This window comes from Oryctolagus cuniculus, chromosome 5 (genome assembly GCF_964237555.1).
Source record: "Oryctolagus cuniculus chromosome 5, mOryCun1.1, whole genome shotgun sequence".
NCBI lineage: Eukaryota > Metazoa > Chordata > Mammalia > Lagomorpha > Leporidae > Oryctolagus > Oryctolagus cuniculus.
This window is the reverse complement of record NC_091436.1, coordinates 144,344,746-144,363,999: the sequence shown is the minus strand read 5'-3', so window position 1 is coordinate 144,363,999 and position 19,254 is coordinate 144,344,746.

Sequence of the window (19,254 nt, the reverse complement as noted above, 5' to 3'; positions counted from 1 at the left end):
ACACAAAAGCCTGTACATGATCGTTTATAGAAGCCTTCTTCATGATCGCTCAGGCCTGGGAATGATCCAAATGTCCTTCAAAAGGTGACTGGGTTAACATAACCCCTGTACAATCAGACTAGAGAATATGCCACAAGAATAACAAGAGATCTGCTACATGGTAGAATCTCAAATGCATTTGCTGAGTGAAAGAAGTCAGCATCAGGGATACATCCTATATTGTTTCATTGTAGTACACTTTGGAAAAGGAAAAATTATAGGGATAGAGGAAAAAAACTGATGGTTGACTAGGTCAGGGCTTGAGAATGTTTGACCACAAAAAGCTGCCTTTTTGAGGGGACTTTGGGGATGATGTTCTGTACCCCAACTGGGGTGATGGTTACAGGAATGTGTGCATGTATTAAAAATTATCAAACAGGGAGGAGGGGAGATGGCATTGTGGTGCAGCAGGGTAAGCTGCTACTGCTGATAAAGCTGGCATTCTATTTGGACACCAGTTCAACCTTCAGCTGTTCTAGTTCTGATCTAGCTTCCTGCTAATGTGCCTAGGAAAGCAGTAGAATATGGCTCAAATGCTTTGGCCCCTGCCACATATGTGGGAGAACTCATAGAGTTCCTGGACCCTAGCCACAGCCTGGTCTAGCCCTAGACATCGTAGGGGAGTGAACCAGCAGATGGATGATCTCTTTCTCTCTGTAACTCTGACTTTCAAATAAATAAAATTAAAAAAAAAAAAGACCAAACAGTACAATCAAAATAATCAGTTTTGCAGTATACAAACTCTAAAAGTGGACAAGGCTAGACTTGTATTATAAATAATCCCCAGGGGCTGGCACTGTGGTGTAGCAGGTAAAGCTGCCGCCTTCAGTGCTGGCATCCCATACGGGTGCCAGTTTGAGTCCTGGATGTTCCAGCTCTCTGCTATGGCCTAGGAGAGCAGTAGAAGATGCACCATGTTCTTGGGTCCCTGCATCCATGTGGGAGACCCAGAAGAAGCTCCTGGCTCCTGGCTTTGGATCGGCGCAGCTCTGGCCATTGTGGTCATTTGGGGAGTGAACCAGCAGAATGGAAGACCTTTCTCTTTCTCTCTGTCTCTCTGGCTCTACCTCTCTGTGTAACTGTCTTTCAAATAAATAAATAAATCTTTAAAAAAAAGTGATCACGGTGGCCATAATCTTCACTACTATCATTATTTATATGCTTGGTTAACTTGCCTTTTCCCATAAAAGCCTGCCCATGCCACTAGTTAACCCTGAGTGGCTATGGTGTACCTAACACAACTCACATGTAAGGTGCCTTTATGTTCATTTTGAAGATGAGAAAACTGAGGCTCTCATAGGTTAAATAGTATTACCGAGGTCAAATGCCTAAAGTGATAAATCGGTGACTCTAACCCGGTTTTCCCTTCCTTCAAACGCAAGGTGTTCCTGTTGTATCACACTTCTGGGCAAGCTGTGAACTCATCAGAGCACACAGGGAGCAATGTCTTGGCCACAGTGTAGTGTCACCTGCAGATGCAGAGACTGTGTGTGATAAATCTTTTCTAGAGGGAGCTTATGATGAAGAAGCCGGTAATAGTGCAGTGCTGATAACAAAGTAAATGGGAGAAATAGATTGCCTCAGCCATGTTCCTGTCCTCAGGTGTCCAAATGTGTTGGATAAAAGCACAATCTTTCACTGCACTTAAACTGTGCAGGCTTGGCCTGAGCGAATCAAGAATAAAGCTGATTGCAAACTTGGTGCCTAACAGAGAAAATAAAGACATCATTTACTGACTGATTTGGACTAAGAAAAGATGTATTTACTTGCAGTTTATTATGTTGAATGTGACAGGCATACATTTGTGCTTTTTATTGAATGATGACTTACTACATACAGGAATTGGTGCAATTTGTAATGCAGATTATGTTTTTAAACAAAAAAGGGTGCAAATACACTGATGGCTGTCACATGACTCGCTCTGCACTTCTCAAAAAGTGGCTGGAGCGTGGGCGGAACGACAAATATACCCGAGATGCACAAATGTAATTTCCAAAGAGGAGGATTCTGGGCAGCTTCCAATTCTGTCGGGCAGATTTAGACAGAAGAAATCCATGGCTAAGAAAAGCTAAGTATCCTAAAATAGCAGGAATTGGAGTAGGATCATTTGAATCACTCCCATTAACTGCTGAGATGCCTCCAGACAGAGTGAGCAGAGCCCCAGCGAAAATCAGGATGTGACATGAAAGAGTGCATGTTGAATGCCTTAAGAGTGCAAAAATTAGACACCTGGGAATCCCACTGTAGCTCTAAAGATGAGAAGCGACAGCAGGGGAGAGACAGAGGTCTCCCATCTACAGTAAAGGGCAACAGAGTGAGAGCCTGGCTCATGGCTGATTTTCTGAGTAATGAGTTTTGTGACCTCATCTGCTTCCAGGCATTGGGCCAGCTCTCGTCTGGTGATACATTTGTGCAGTTCCTCGAGGGTGCAGACTTGGGTTTTCCACTTGGAGCAGACTTGTGAGTTTACAAGTGGGCAGGATTCCATCTTTTTTTTCCCCCTGATAATCAAGCACCTTATTCACTTCTCTCAATATGTAACCACATTTTTTTTTAAAAGCAAACACCGGAGTTTCTTTGAGATGAGATGAGATCTGATTAATTGCTTTTTCTGATCTGACTATTGGGCCATCACAATGAACTTCCTCTTGTGATCCAGCCAGGCAGGAGTGTTCATTCATGCTAATAGCTTCCACTTAAGCGGCTTGTGATTCATATTAAAGGAAATGCATGACTAAAGGTGCAACCCAGGCAGAGATTTGAAAATAACTGGAAACATTTTTATTTCAAGACGTTTATTTGCCTTGGAGGAAAGCAAAGCTGAGCATGACATAATTTTCAAATTGCCTTTCATGGCATTCTCATCATTTAAAACCGGGGCTGGTTTGTTTAACAGAGATGTTGCAGCACGGGCGAAGTGACATCAAAATGGTTTCTCCCTTGGCCCTGGCACTTCACAGTGAATTCTGCTGTGGACTGGGTGACTCCTAACTCCCACTCCACCCCCTCCACACTGGTAACTTCCCACAGATACTTTCCTTCTGATGATCTCTCAGGCAAGCCCTCTACCAACACCTACAGCAAAGACCTGTCTCTGGTTCCAGAGCAAAGGCCGCACCCCCTTCTACATTTCAGCCTCAGTTTCTCAGCTCTTGTCAGAAGTCAGCGCCCACAAGGATTCCTTTTCAGGCCTGGACCCAGTGTTGGAGGGTGGAACAGGTCAGGTCCACACAGCACATCCCTGCTTACAGTCCTTTGTTTTCTACAATGGTTGGGTGTGGGTCCATCTTTAGGTATCCTACCCTGAATTTCCTTGGTTTGCCTTTCAAAGATTACAAAAAGAAAAACTGTATTTATGCAAATGAAAATCAACTGGTGAGTATCAGGGGGCTTCCAGGGACTGGAATTTTGTTACAGTGGTGTTTGGTTCAAGAGCAATTGGTTTTTTCTGGTTTTGTTTCATATGCCAGGCAGGATCCAAAGTCTCTGACATCATCATTTTTGTCCTCCCCTAACCTCCTTATCTGACCCCTTCACAGCTCCCCCCAAACAGCCCCACAAACCTCCAGGGTCACCTGAGGGCTGAGTGGAGGGGGCAATAGTGAGAAGGGAACAAGGAGAGAAGACACTTGTTTGACCTCATCTAGAATAAATAATAATAATAATTAATAATAATAAGTGGCAGGGGACCAGTTCTCTTGTGTTGAACCAATACTAATTGGGGTGAACACTTTTCAGATCCTCATTAGTACTTGCCAGGGCTACAGTAATGCAGTCCCACAGCCTGTGGCTTTTCCTAAGGTCCTGATGACTGACGTCTGCCATGAGGTATTGGCAATGGCTTCATTTTGAGGACCGGGGGAGAGTCTGCTTCCGGCCTCACTCCAGCTTCTGCAGGTTTCTGGCCATCTTTGGTGTTCTTTGGCTTGTGAAAGCATCACTGCATCCTCTGCCTTCCTCTCCATGTGTCCTCCCTCAGTGAGTATCTGTGTCTCAGTTACTCTTTTTATGAAGTCATGGTCATACTGGACCAGGGCCCCCCACCCTACCACCCTCATTGTAACTCAGTTGCCTCAATAAAGACCCCTTTTCCAACAACTCACATTCTGAGTTACTAGGCATTAAGACTTCAGTGTATCTTTTCGGGGAGGGCATACTTCAGCCCATAACAGAACTCATGTTTAATTCCTTTTGCAATCCCAGTACCAGTGCACATATGACTTCTAGCTCATTGGAAATGCTCTTTCCAAATGCTTGGATTCTGCGAGCACAATTGAGGATGAGCTGGGCATCCTTTGAGCCGTGTGCTCCACAGAAGAGTAAGTTTTCTTTACCCTTGGATTTGTCTTTCTCTGCTTTTCCTTGGAAAGAAGAGCCAGCTCTGAGGCTATTAATCTGGTGTCCTGTTGAGCACCAGGACCTGTAAGAGAATGGTGTGACGGGGAATCATTCAACTGATGCTCACAGTAGCTGTCGGTTCTAAAAGCCAAGACCTCTGCTCCTACATGGACAAAAGCAAGTAGCCCTGGGAGCCTGCTCCTCTCCCTGACCTTCCCCACAGGATCATTGGCTGGAAGAATGCTTGTTATGATCAATGTGATGTTTCACAAAATTAGGTGCTAGTGTAACCAGAGCTGATACAATCACATGCAGTATAGATAAAATGTTGTATAGTCTTGCTGATGTGCAGTCATTGCAAAAGCCCAGTGTATGTATCAGCATTCTACAGAAAGATAGAGCCAATAGGATAGGTAGGTGGATAAGTAGACAGAAAAGTAAACAGAAGGATGAATAGATAGATAGATAGATAGCCAGACAGACAGTAGAGGAAGAGACTTATTTTGGTTGGATCATGAGATTTGGGGTACAGGGGTTGAAAACTCCTATTATATTCTGTCTATATGTTGAAGAATGTGGAAAGCTGGGGTATAATTCAGTCTAAGCTCAAAGGCCTGAGAATCAGGGCAGCCAATGATACAAATCCCACCCAAATCTGAAAGACCAAAAATCGTGAGCTCTGGTGTTAAAGGGCAGGAGCAAATACATGGCAAGGTTCAAGGAGGGGTTGACCATCCATTCCTTCACAATCATTTTGTTCTTTTCAGGCCCTCAGTGGATTGGAGGATGAGGGTGATTCAGTAGAGGGTGATCTTCTTTGCTTAGTCTACTGACTAAAACAGCAGGGCCACAGATACACCCAGAAATAAGATTTCATCCATTGACTGGGCATCCCTGAGCCCAGGGAAATTGACACAAAACAATTCACCGTCACACCTGTAAGCTATTGGTCACGTTTCATTTTACAGATGAAGGCACAAAGATGAGTTTAAGTGAAGACACAGAGTTAGTAAATGACACATTTGGAATCCAAAGCTGAGATTTCTGATTCTGAATTCAGCATTCAGTCCAACATTATGGAAGAAATGCTAAGAAAAATGTGCCAGTCAGATCCTCCTGCAGCGGTGAGTGCAACCAGGGATGGCTGCAAGTGATGTGCTCAGAATCTACCTCTGTGTTTGTACCCGGGCCACACTTCCCCTGGGCTCCTCCAGGTAGTGACCTGGCTCTGCAGAGTCCTGCTACAGCCTATCCCTGTGAAATGCCAGCCCCTTCTAGTTGGCAACTTTAGTTTGAGAGCTGCACAGTCTCCAGATGGAGATTTTCTTAGAACTGTGCTGTAGCCCGAGACTCTTCCATCCAGTCCTCTCTCCTCCCTTACATAAGACTCATCCCTGCATTATGTTCTAAATCTTGTTGTCACCTCTGCTGACCCTGTCCCTTTTCCTCTCACAGACATTAAGCCCAATAAGTCTCTGCATGCCTGATTCTCTTTTGTTATCTGCTTCTCAGAGGACCTGCACAAACACATCATCAACCTATGATGAATATTTTTAACAGAAATTTTCCACATAAATTTTCTCATACTTAGGTCCTTGAAACATTATTTATTTATTTTTATTTTATTTTATTTTATTTGAGGGGCAGACATACAGAGAGAGAGTTCCCATTACTGGTTCACTCCCTAAATGCTTACAACAGCCTGAGCCAGGTCAAGTTGAAGCTTGGAGCCAGGAACACCATTTAAGTCTCCCACACGGGTGTCAGGGATCCAAGTACTTGAGCCATCATCTGCTGCCCCCCAGGGTGCACATTAGCAGGAAGCTGGAACTGAAATAACTGGGTGCAGCATTCTTAGCAGCATCTTAAACACTAGCCCAAATGCCTGTCCCGAAATGATGCATTTTAATGTCAGTTCATTATCTGGGTAATATTTTTATGTAGCCAATGTTTTTAGGGCTTGGCTAGGTGGGAGGATAGATAAGGAGGTCAAAGAAGGCAAGCAGTGAAAGGGAGTGATGCCAAACATCTGTGGTCCTTGCCTCCGAGACATGCTGACTACACATGAACCAAAGGGAGATGGAAGACAGTGATATGATTGGGAATTTATGTGTAAACACTGTGAGTATTGTAGGAATCAAAGGAGGTAAATGTTAAGAGATCTGGAGTTTTCAAGAAAGCTAAGTCAGGGCAGGCATTTGACACAGCAATTAAGATGCCCCTTGGGATGCCCACATCCCATATTGTAGTATCTGGGTTTGAATCCGGTTCTGGCTTCGTGCTAATGTGCACCCTGGGAGGAAGCAGATGAAGGTCCAGGTAGTCAGGTTCCTGGTATCCCCATGGGAGACTTGGGTTGACTTCCTGGCCCTCAGCTTCAGTTTGGTCCAGCTCTTGCTCCTGAGAAAATTTGGGGGAATGAATCAACAGATGGGAGATATCTGCTTCTGTTTCTATTTTTCTCTATTTCTCTTTCTAAAAAATGTACAAATAGTTGTTAAATACTTTAAAAAGGAAGAAGAACGATAAGCCATTAAGGAAAAGAGGGGATGCCAGAAATTGGGATTTAATGATGGGTAATATATTTATAACTACCTTAGTGGTGTGGAGGCATTCCAGGTGAGGGTAACACCACTGCAGGTGGAGTGAGTATATGTCCTCCTGTCTGTCTCCGTACATTCAGGTTGCTGTAACAGAAATTCACACACTGGAGATTGGGAGTCTAAGACCAAGTCATTGCAGATTTGGTGTCTGGTGAATACCTTCACTGATGGCTGTCTTTTCCCTGTAGGGGATTAAGAATCTTCAAAGTTTGTTCTATAAAAACACTAATCCCATTCATGAAAACTTCATCACCTACAATAGGTTCCACCTCCTAATACCATTCCACTGGGGATTAGGATTTCAACAGAAATTTTGGAGGGGTACAAGCACTCAGTCTACAGTATCTGACACACCCAAAAATAGTGGCATGAGCTACACAACCTTGAGCTTTTGCTTAATAAGGTTCTCTCTGCCTCAGTTTTCTCATGTATAAAATGAGAGCTTATAATATCATCTACTTACATGCTTTATATGTGGGTTAAAGATTCAATGACTGTGAAATGTTTAGAACAGTTTCTGGGACAGAGTTAGTGCAGCTTTGGTAACTGTTGAATAAATTAGTGGAGAGAAGTTTGCATTTGGGGAGGTAGAGTGGAAGAATTTGAGATGAAGAGGGGAAAAAGCCAGAAAATGATGCAAGGAGATGCATTGTAGCAGGAAATTTAAAGTTCTTGTTCATCAGTGAACAAGTCAGAAATAGCGTGATTAGGGATGGCTTTAGGAATTTTTCTGGTACTCATAGGAGGGAGAAATTGAAAATGGGAAGCCTGAGACAGAAAAGCCCACACTGCAGCAAATATTTACTCTGTCCTGAGAACATATCCCCATGCATCAGGGGAATGAGGAAGAGATTTAAACATGATCCAAACTTTAAAAGTAGGTTGTTGAAAGGATGCTGGTGTCACAAATAAAGATAGAAAAGTTAGAAGATGATCTTTGTTTGGTAAAAGAAGATAAAAATGTTGAGTAGGATTGGATGGGGAAGTAGATCTGAAAATAAAACATCTAGCAAGTAATTGAAGATATGACACTCAAGACAGAGGTTTCAGGATTCAAATTTTGGATTTACTGTCATTAGCTGTTGAGAAAAACCATGTGGGGAAAAAAATCTCCTAGCTCAGTCGTGCAAGAGCGTTGCCAGGCTGGTCAGAGGTTCTCAAAGCTAGTTCCAGTTCACAGCCTCTTGGAGGCAAGCAACTCAACATCTGACAAGCTGAGGACTCATGTGATACCTCTGTGAACACGTAAGGGACCCTGAAGTATGGAAACAGCTGATAGTTCATGCAGCTTTGAAAGCATTCCAGTTTTCTGGAATTGGGATGGGGAATTGCTCAACTTGATAGAGGACATCTACAATGAGCCTACAGCTGCTAACAGTCTACTTAATGGTGAGAAACTGGAAGCTTTACCACTAAGAGCAGGTCAGAGGCAAGGATGTCTCCTCTCACTGTTCCTTTTCAACAGAATGCTGGAGGTCCTAGCAATGCAGTAAGACAAGGAAAGGAAATATTGAGTGAAATGAAGAAATGAAACTGTTTTTTTCACAGATGGCATGATTGCCTATTTAGAAGACATAAGAGAATTGACCAAAAAACTCATGGAACTAATAAGCTTTGGTAGCAAGGTGGCAGAATACGACAGGCAATCACTTTTTTACATACCAGCAATGAACAAGCATAATTTGAAGTTAAAAACACATGCTATTTATATTAGTGCCCCCAGAATGAAATACATAGGTATAAATCTGACAAAATATAAACAAGACTTATCTGAGGAAAATTATAAAATGCTGATGAAAGAAATAAAACAAATTGAGACATATTTCATGTCCATGAAAGAAAGACTGAATATTTTCAAGATGTCAGTACTTCCCAACTTGATCTATAAATGCAATGAAATCTCATTCAAAATCCCAGCCTATTATTTTATGGTTATCAACAATCTGATTGTAAAGTTTATATAGAGAGGCAAGAGACCCAGCATAACCAACACAATATCAAAAGAGAACAAAAGTGTTGGAGAATTGACACTTCCTGATTGCAAGACTTGCTATAAAGCTGAGGTAATCAAACAGTGTGGTGTTGGCAGAACAGACAAATATATCAGTGGAATGGAATAGAGGGCCTGGAAACAGTGATAAGGACTCCAGGGGCCTCTGGAAAGGGAAGAAAAAAACCTAAGAAAGAAGAAACACATGACACCACTCTTTAGGAGTCCTAGAGGAGGGAGAGTTGGGGGAAACCTATGCAATGAAATGTTCAGACATTGTTGAGTCTTCCAAATGGATCTTGAGCGTTCTGCACACTTCTGTGCAAAAGCAGCCTACTCCATTGGCAGTTCCATAATTGGTTCATGTAGCATGTCTCATTAGCATACACTGACCAATCAGGGAGAACTTCCTGCTTTAGAAATGCATAAAATCTGAGCCAGGCGATCCTGAGAAGCAGCTTGGGGCAGGTGGGTCTCTGAGGCAGCCGGCACTTCAGGAAAGGCAGCGCCTTGTGAGGCAGGCCCTCCCTGCAGCTAGGGAGCTTCACTGACTCCTCCCTTGTTTGTGTGATTCATTCTTTGTGGTCATGAGACAAAGAACCCAGCACGGAAGAGAAGCAGCAACCTGGAAGGCAGCAGCACCTGGAAAACATGGCAGAGAGGAGTTGTAACATGAGAGCTGAGCTGCCCCTGAAAAGCTGTATCATGAGCTTGTTCCTGAAGAACCTGGGGAGAAGAATCAGCCAGATCTCTCCAAGACAAGGAACAGACCTGAGCTGTAGAGATGCAGACTCCTGCCACTACTCCTGGGACACCAATACCAGCATTCCATCACTGATTTTGGGGGCTCATTTGGGATCACTGGAGGGGTGAATGAAAGCAGACTGCTCTCAACTCTGTTTCTCAACATCTTTACTCTCCATTTTAGTGCTCTGCCACTTGAAACAATGGGTCCCTGACAGCCACTTCAATGCACTTAGCACAGCTGCTAGTCTTAAGACTCAGGGGTCAGATTGCCGAGAAAGGCTTGATCCATCCTTCTCTGCCAGATGGCTTTGGGCATCGTAGTCCTGTCCTGCCACAGTTTCCTCTTGTGGGGACTGGTCCATCATATGAGACTGGGAAAAGGTCTTTGCGTAAATGTGAAGTTCACGGCAGGGCAGCATTCTGATGTTTTCCAAAGTCTGGAAAACTGGACAGCCCATCAGGGTATTGAACTGAGAGCTGCACACTCTTCTTTCTGTGGAAACTTGTCTGTCTAGTGAGAACCAGGAGAAGATGCAAGAATATTAGCAGGCATGTTTGCTCTGTCCCCTGTGTGTGCTGGGCTCAGGGACACCCTTGTCTCAGCATCTCATTTTAGGCAGAGGTGGGGGACTTGGAAATGAGTTAGAGGTCTTGCAGTGTGAACAAACTCTGTACCATCTGTGAGCTAGTGACTGCCCAGAATGAGGGCTTGAAACATGCCAAGTAAAGTGGAGAATTGTCAGGTGCACCCACAAGGAGTCGCCAGCCTATTGGGAAGCGCTTGGGATTGCTCTCTGTGGCTATGGGAACCTTAAGGTGGGAATAGGCGCCCAGATTATTTGGGACCCATTTGAACACTTCTTTGACTCTCAGACCTTTAACCTTGATCTGCTTCAAAGGGTCAGCATGATAAAGAAAGCCTGTTTACGAGGGGGCCGTCTTCCCCTTTCCTGATTCCTTTTTTTTGAGATAAAAGAATTCCATCTCTAGATCAATTCAGGGAGAGAGACAGAGAGAGAGAGACTGACCAGGAAAATGGAGCCTCTAAAATGTCAGAAAGATATGTTAAATAGGTCACTGTTCTGTGTTGGTCAGCTGATTTAAGCCTCTGACAAATCTCAACTGAATCTTTGATCTTGAGACTTCCAGTTGGATCCCTGGAACTCTCCAAAGATGAGACTCTCAGCTGGGAAAAATAACAACTGGTTGGGATAAGTTCATATGGTGCTTATTCAGGGGTCTAAAACCTCTCCTCTCTCTAAAAATGTGGCTACAGGTTGATTCCTGCCTGGGTGGGTTCAATTAAATTCACGGCCTTAAACTCTCTCAAGAGCTCAACTCAACAGTCCCATAAAGTGTATTTTTGCACTGTAAAAATGAAAAGAGGCTTTGAGCTAAATTTTCCATAGAATCTAGACTGAAGTTCTTCCAAGGACCCCTGCTTCCACTCTCCTTATAAAATGTACCTTGCTTGTTTTGCTAAATCTAAGTCTCAAACATAGGTAACATGGAGCCCAGACAGGTGAGGTAGGGAACAAAACTCAGTAAGTGGGAAAACTTCAGAGTTCCTCATGTACTTGCTTGTTTCTCTTCATTGCTTTGCCAACTGCCTCACTGTCCAGAGAGGCTGCTGCTAAAATATTCCAGTAACAAAATCAGCTGGCTGTGGCCAAAAAGACACCTGGTCTGATAAATTTGGGTCTTGTTTGTCTTTCTCATTTCTCTTTCATTGTGCCTCAGAAACAGCAACATGGAAAACAGGTTTCTTGCCCATTTCAGGTAGTGGATACTAGGCATTGCCTGGGCTGAATAAAGACTCACCTCTGGATTTTCTCTCAAACTCTAGACCTGTCTTTTTTTTTTTTTTTTTTTTAGATTGATTTTATTTGGGGCTGGCGCCGTGGCTCACTAGGTTAATCCTCTGCCTGCGGCGCCAGCTTTCCATATGAGCGCCGGGTTCTAGTCCTGGTTGTTCCTCTTCCAGTCCAGCTCTCTGCTGTGGCTGGGAAGGCAGTGGAGGATGGCCCAAGTGCTTGGACCCCTGCACCTGCAGGGGAGACCAGGAGGAAGCACCTGGCTCCTGGCTTCGGATTGGTGCAGCACCAACTGCAGCGGCCATTTGGGGAGTGAACCAACGGAAGGAAGACCTTTCTCTCTGTCTCTCTCTTTCACTGTCTGTAACTCTACCTGTAAAATAAAAAAGAAAATTTTAAAAAAGATTAATTTTATTTTACTTGAAATTCAGAGTTACACACAGAGAAAGAGAGAAAGAGAAAGAGAGAAAGAGGTCTTCCATCCGCTGGTTCACTCCCTAGATGGTTGCAACGGCCGGAGCTACACTGATCCGAAGCCGGGAGCTAGGAGCTTCTTTCGGGTCTCCCATGCAGGTGCAGGGGCCCGAGGATTTGGGCCATGTTCTTCTGCTATCCCAGGCCATAGCAGAGAGCTGGATCAGAAGCGGAGCAGCCGGGACTCGAATTGGAGCCCATATGGGTTGCTGGGACTGCAGGCGGCGTCTTTACCCACTAAGCCACAGCACCGGCCCCTAGGCCTGCCCTTTGTCTGCCACAGGTGTTGAAGGTTTTCCTTTCTCTTCTTACTACTCTGTTTAAGACAATCCTGCCTGCTTGAGGTTGCTATGTGATAGGACCTTTGTTTCATGCACCTTTACCCTGAGTGCCTGGAGCCTGGGTGAAGGTGCATGGGTCAAGTATTTTGCTGCATGAGGTCTTTCTTCTCCATGGAGAGACTGTAAAAGATTGTTTCACGGTACAGATTCAAGAGGCCAATGAGAAAAACTGCAGGTTCTTCTTCCTCTTTTCACAGTTCCCATTTAATCGGTAACTGTCACTTTTCTAGTGCGCCTCAGGGTCTGACATACAGTAACAGGGAATGCTGTCAGTACAGCTCTGTATTCTGCCTTCTTATTTGCTTTGCTCCCTTACTCTGCTGTTTCCTTGACCTAACCCTGTGGTGCCACCTCCAATATATAGGGCAGGTGGTCATGCACCTGGATAGAGCTGAAGACATTGTCACCCAGGTAAGCAACCTCTCTGAATGGTCATACTCAATAAAAGGCTCCTTCAGGTGATCCTGGCCCTTAGTGGCCCCTTTTGCTCTTGGTAGCCCCAAGTCTCATTCATTGTCTCTTAAATCTTCTAACCCAATTCATTTCCTCTCAGAGCAAATTAAGCTTCAGATGGTCATGGAGATGGCACCTTGCTTGGACATAACCTCTTACCAAGGACCCAGAAAGACCTCTGGGAGGGGTCTTACTGCCATCTCTCAATGATGCCCCCTTTCAGCATGCAACAGCCATAGCAGTCGTAGCCCCATTCTCTAATGGCAGTTAGGGTTACCTCTTCAGAAAGGGGAGAATGACAGGACATCCAGAGGCCACTGGAAAGGACAGAAAAATCATAGGAAAGAAAAATCACACGACTTAACTCTCCAGGAGCCCTGAGGGAGAGGGCTCACAATGCTCACACAATGCAATTTTCAGATGCTGTTGAGTCCACCAAATGGACCTGACTGAGCACTGTGCACACTTCCGTGCTAATCCAGTGTCAGTTCCCTGATTGGCTCATGTAGCGTGTCTCAGCAGACACATCAACCAACCAGGAAGAACTTCCTCCTTTAGAAATGCATAAATGTCTGAGCCAGGCTGTCACTGAGAAGCATCTTGGCTTCTCAAGCAATCCTCCAAGGCAGGCAGCTGTCCGGGGTAGCCAGGGCAGCCAGCCACTCGTGAGGCAGGCCTTTCTGGCTGCCGGAGAGCTTCGCTCACTCCTTGCTTGTCTGTGTGCCTAATTCTTTGTGATCACAAGACAAAAGCCTGCACAGAAGGCAGCAGCACTCAATGGACCTGGTGGAGAGGACAAGCTGTGTCCTGGCAGAGAGGAGAGAGCTGTAACACAAGAGCTGTGCTGCCCCTGGAGAACCTGGGGAGAAGAATCTGTCACATCTCTCCCAGACAAGATGCAGAGCTGGCGACTAGAGCCACAGATGACTCTTGCTACTACTCCCGTGACACCAACACCAGAACTCCTGCAACAGTAGAACCACATGAATGTAGTTCACTGCTCTTTGATAGGGAGCAAAGGCAATATAATAGAGAAAATATGGTCTTTTCAATGAATGGTGCTAGAACAACTGGACTTCTCATTCCTCCCCCCCCCAAAAAAAAAAAGAATCTAGACACAGACCTTATAACCTTCCCCCAAATTAACCAAAAATGGACCACAGATGTGAAAATAAAATGCAAAACATAAAAAACTATGAAGGGCCCAGTGCTGTGATGTAGTAGGCTAAGTCTCTGCCTGCGGTGCCAGCATCCCATATGGGCACCGGTTCTAGTCCTGGTTGCTCTTCTTCCAATACAGCTCTCTGCTTTGGCCTCCGAAAACAATAGAAGCTGGCCCAAGTGCTTGGGCCCCTGCACCCCCATGAACAATGCAGAAGAAGCTCCTGGCTCCTAGCTTCAGAACAGTCCAGCTCTGGCCATTGCAGCCATTTAGGGAGTGAGCCAGTAGATGGAAGATACCTCTCTCTGTCTCTCTCTCTCTCTATCTGTGACTCTGACTCTCAAACAAATAAATAAATCTTTTTTAAAAAGTCTCCTATGACAGGAAAAAATAACTTTGAGTTGGTGATAACTCTGATATACAACATGAAGGTCATAGTCCATGAGAGAAATAATTGATGAAATTAACTTTTTTAAACTTAAAAGAATTCTGTTTTGTGAAAGACACTAATAAGAGAACATAAAGGCAATGAGACTGGGAGAAAGTGTTTGTAAAGGATAAAGTGTCTGATAAAGGATGCTATCCAAAATATGCTCAGAACTCTTGCAACTCAACAATAAGAAAACAGCTGGATTGAAATTTGGGCCAAAGCCATTAACAGACTTCACTGAAGCAGGTATATGAATGGTAAATAAACAGGTGAAAAGCAACTCCACATCATATGCCATCAGGGAAATCAGATTAAAACAGCAGTGAGATACTACTACACAGCTATTGGAATGGCCAAAATACAGAATACTCACATATACACTATACACACACACACACACACACACACACATACAACCCAACACCTGCAGTCATTGGTATTTACCCAAAGGAGTTGAAAGCATATGCCCAACGCAAAAACATGTACATAGATGTTGATAACAGTTTTATTCATAATTACCCAAACTTGAAAGCAATGAAGATGTCCTTCAGTGGATGAATGATGAATAAATTTTGGCACATCCAAATAATGGAGTATTATTGAAAATTAGAAGGAGATGAGCTATGAGGCCATGAAAAGACATGGAAGAAACTTAAAAGCATGCTGCTAAGTGAAAGAAGCCAATTTCAGAAGACCACATAGTACATGATTCTAACTACATGACATTCATGAAAAAAAGCAAAACTATGAAGACCATGAAAAGATCACTGGTTTCCAGGGTTTGGGGGAGAGAGGATGAACAGACAGACACAGGATTTTTGGAGCAGTGAAAGTGCTCTGCATGGTGGTGGAATGGTGGGTAATGGTGGCGGTCATTATGTGTTTATGCAAACCAACAGAAGGTACAATACCAAGAGTGAGTTCTAATGAGAATTATGGACTTTGTGTGGTAATAATATGGTAATACAAGTTGTTGAGTTGTGACTCTGGTTGGGGGTGTTAATAATAGGGGACACTATGCATGTGTAGGAAGCATTGGAGAACTCTCCGTCCTTCTCAGTTTTGCTGTAAACCTACAAATGCTCTAAAAATTATAAACTCTGTGCATCTTTATTCTCCACTTCTGTTTCTGAAAGGAGAGCTATATGTGGAAAATCTCCATGAAGGAAACTGTAATCCTTAATTCATTCATGTCTAGCCACACCACCACAGCCTGGATGGGCTTATTACATTAGCTCACAGTCATCTGGGGAATGCAGAAAAGATTTTCAACTTAATGACCAACCTGGTTTCCTGCTCTATATCATTTAGTTTATAACCAGAAGTTTTCAAGAGTTTTTTTTTGACAGTAATGTTAAGAAACATTTTTTATATCGTGACAAATATACCTAAAAATGAAATTCTTACTACATGCAGAGCACATTATTTTCTTTTCTCTTTTACTTCATTCTAGTCTATTTAATTATTTTAAAGAGTACCAGTTACCATCCATTAAATCAGTTTCATGACCATTGGATGGGTTATGACCAAAAGTTTGAAAAATAGAGACTCAAGCTATATAACCACTAGCTGCATCCTCAGCGTCAGTAAGGCACACATTTAGACAGAACTGAGTAAACTTGCCGCTTGGCCTACTCTCTTCTTGAGTCCTGTTCTCATGATCAGGCTCTTGCTTTGCTTCTGCTGAGTTGCTATTTTGTTTTGTTCTTCTACACTAGTGGCTTGCATTTGAGCTCCTAGACATAGGACTGTATCCCCACTGCACACTCTCAGAGTTCCCCAGTTCTGATTGCAATTGTCTAGCACCTACTGCCACCACTGAATCAGCATGATCTCGACTCCCTGTCTCTTTAGAATTCCTGCTGTGCCCATGATGGCCCCACTGTGTCTCTCAGTCCATCTGCAGCCCATTTTGGTTTAGGCCAATCCCAGCTTTGGCATTGAAAGAGAGTTAAAATAGAGCGTGAAATCTATCAGAAAGGGAAGTGAGGGGCTGTGAGTGATGGGAGAGTGCAGAAGAGCTGAGATAGAAAGTCAGGGGCAGAGGAGGAAGAGGTTGGTGCCAAAAAGAAGGTTACAGGGAGAAATGGAGGCCAAGTAAGGGGTCCTGTGAACCTGGCATTAGTCCTGACTCTTGCACTTCTAGTCCTTTATCTTCCTATACACACGTGTCAATCTGGAATCTTGTTAGCACTTAATAAACAAGGCTGTGGTAGGGATAAAATAAGATAATGCAGTTCATGCAGTGAGCATTTCGTAGTTTGTAATTTGGGTTGGAGCTAGGTTTGATAACCATTTGGGTACAGAATTCTCAGCTGGCATTCTTCTTTCAGTATCTCCCTCCCTTCTCACATCCTACCACTGGAAAAGGAATTTACATTAACAATTCCCACTAAGGTCATTGGTGACAACCACCTGAAGAGCAACCCAGCCTAGGGATGCTGGCATATTTTACAGCAGATGATGACTAGAGGTCTTCGTGGAAGACACTGCTAATAGAAGTTTAGTCATCATGATGGTGTGTAGGGTACTATTTTGGTTTGGAGGGTCGCAGTGATTGATACCCTTCAAAACATTATAATTTGGCTGGAATTTAGATTTAGTAGTCAGCACCACAACTCAAGGCATCTATTTATACACTTGGCTTTGACCCTAGAGATTTTATAGCAAAAGTAAAAAAAATTCAGCTTTACTCAAAGATCACACATGTCTATAAAGTTTCCAGGATTTTTCATATTCTTAAAGAAAATCAGTAGTTAATCATGTTCCAACATGAAACACTGGTACATGTTCATATTATTATATTTGATCAATCCTAATAATTAACTCATTTACCTGACAAGAACTCTATCTCCCCATCTGCCAACTAACTGTTGCAAAACCTTGTTTTTTTCAAGTAAAATACAGTACTATATGTGGAAAATCTGCGTAAGGCATGTGTAATTTTAAATGGATTAGGTACTCTTATATCACACTCTTCTATTTACACCTCTCTCAAGATGGTGTATATGTGTGTATTTGTGTGAGGTGTGTGTGTATGTATATATATATATACACATATCTGGATATGTTTATAATATTCAGACATATGCTTATGAATATTCATAAGGCAACTTATACATAATTGAATAATTTAACTTCCTAAGCATCACTGGATCTGTTTATAGAATTCCTTTCTGTCCCAGTTGAGCATCACCTTATAAAGTTCTTCTCTAATCCGTTCTCTCAGCTAGCGCACTGTGAAGTAGGTGAATGCACTCAGTACTACTGATGCTTACAGGCCTATATTAGGTTCCTAGGATTAACAGCATGCAAATTTATTAAATTACAATTCCAGAGGTCAGAAATACTAAAATCCATGTGAATTTTGGGGCCATTTTCTCTATTTCTGTCAAAAATAACATTGGAATTTTGATAGAGATTACACTGGATGTAGTTTTGGTAAGTGTGGACATTTTAACAATATTAATTTTTCCAATCTGTGAATATATTTATTAGCATTTTCTTTAATTTCTTTCATTAGCATCTTAAGTGTACAGATTTTCACCCCTCCTTGCTAAATTTATCCTCAAGAATATTTTTTCTTTTTGGTACTATTACAAATGGGATTACTTTTTCAATTTCTTTGTCCAATAGTTAGTTGTTAGAGGATAGAAATGCAACTGATATTTGGATGTTGATTTTGTATTCTACAACTTTATTGAGTATATTAGTTCTACCAGGTTTTGGTGGGGTTTTAAGGAGAGATGACAGATCTAGGTAGGTAGGTAGGTAGACAGACAGACAGATACAGAATCTGAAAACAGAGACAATTTTACTCTTTGATTTCTAATTTGGATGACTTTCATTTATTTTCTTGTCTAATTACTCTGACTAGGACTTACAGTACTATGTTCAATAGAAAGAGTGGGCATCCTCTCAGATTTTGGGGTAAAAGCTTCCACCTTTTCACCTACGAATATGACCTGAGTTCTGGATTTTGTCATATATGGGCTTTATTATGTTGAGGTAAATTCTTCTTATACTTAGTTTACTGACAGCTGTTTTTTTTTTAATCATGAAAGGATGTTGAATTTGATCAAATGTTTTTTCTGCCTCTGCTCAGATGATTATATATTTAAAATTTTTTTATTTATATAAGGTGAACAAATATCATGTATTTAATATATATAAATTGAAAAGCATAATGATACTTCCCATCCTAATCTCCCTCCTGTCCATGTCTCCACTCTCCCTCCTTCTTCCTTTCTTATTTTTTCTTTCAAGTTTTAGTGACATACTTTCAGTTTATTTTATGATCACAGCTTTCACTAAGTAAAGAATTCAGCAAGTAGTAAGTAGAAAATCCACTGCTCTTCAAAAGTATAGATAAGGGTTGTAAACAATGATCAAATATCAAAATGTTAATTTTTCTCATACACATTACATTTGTCTACTCTGTAAGTCATGAGTTACCACAAATCAGGGAAAACATGTTATTTGTCTTTTAGGGACTGGTTTATTTCACTAAATATAATGGTGTCCAGTTGCATCCATTTTGTTGCAAAAGACAGGATTTCATTCTTTTGTTATGGCTGAGTAGTATTCCATGGTGTATATATACCACATTTTCTTTATCCAGTAATCAACTGATGAACATCTGGGTTGATTCCATATCCTAGCTATTGTGAATTGAGCTGCAATAAACATGGGGATACAGTTATCTCTTTCATTTGCTGATTTTATTTCACTTGCGTAAATTTCCAGGAGTCAAATGGCTGGGTCATATGTAGATCTCCTTTATATTTCTGAGTAATCTCCACACTGTCTTCCACAATTGTCATACTAGTTTACATTCCCACCAGTGCTGGATTAGGGTACCTT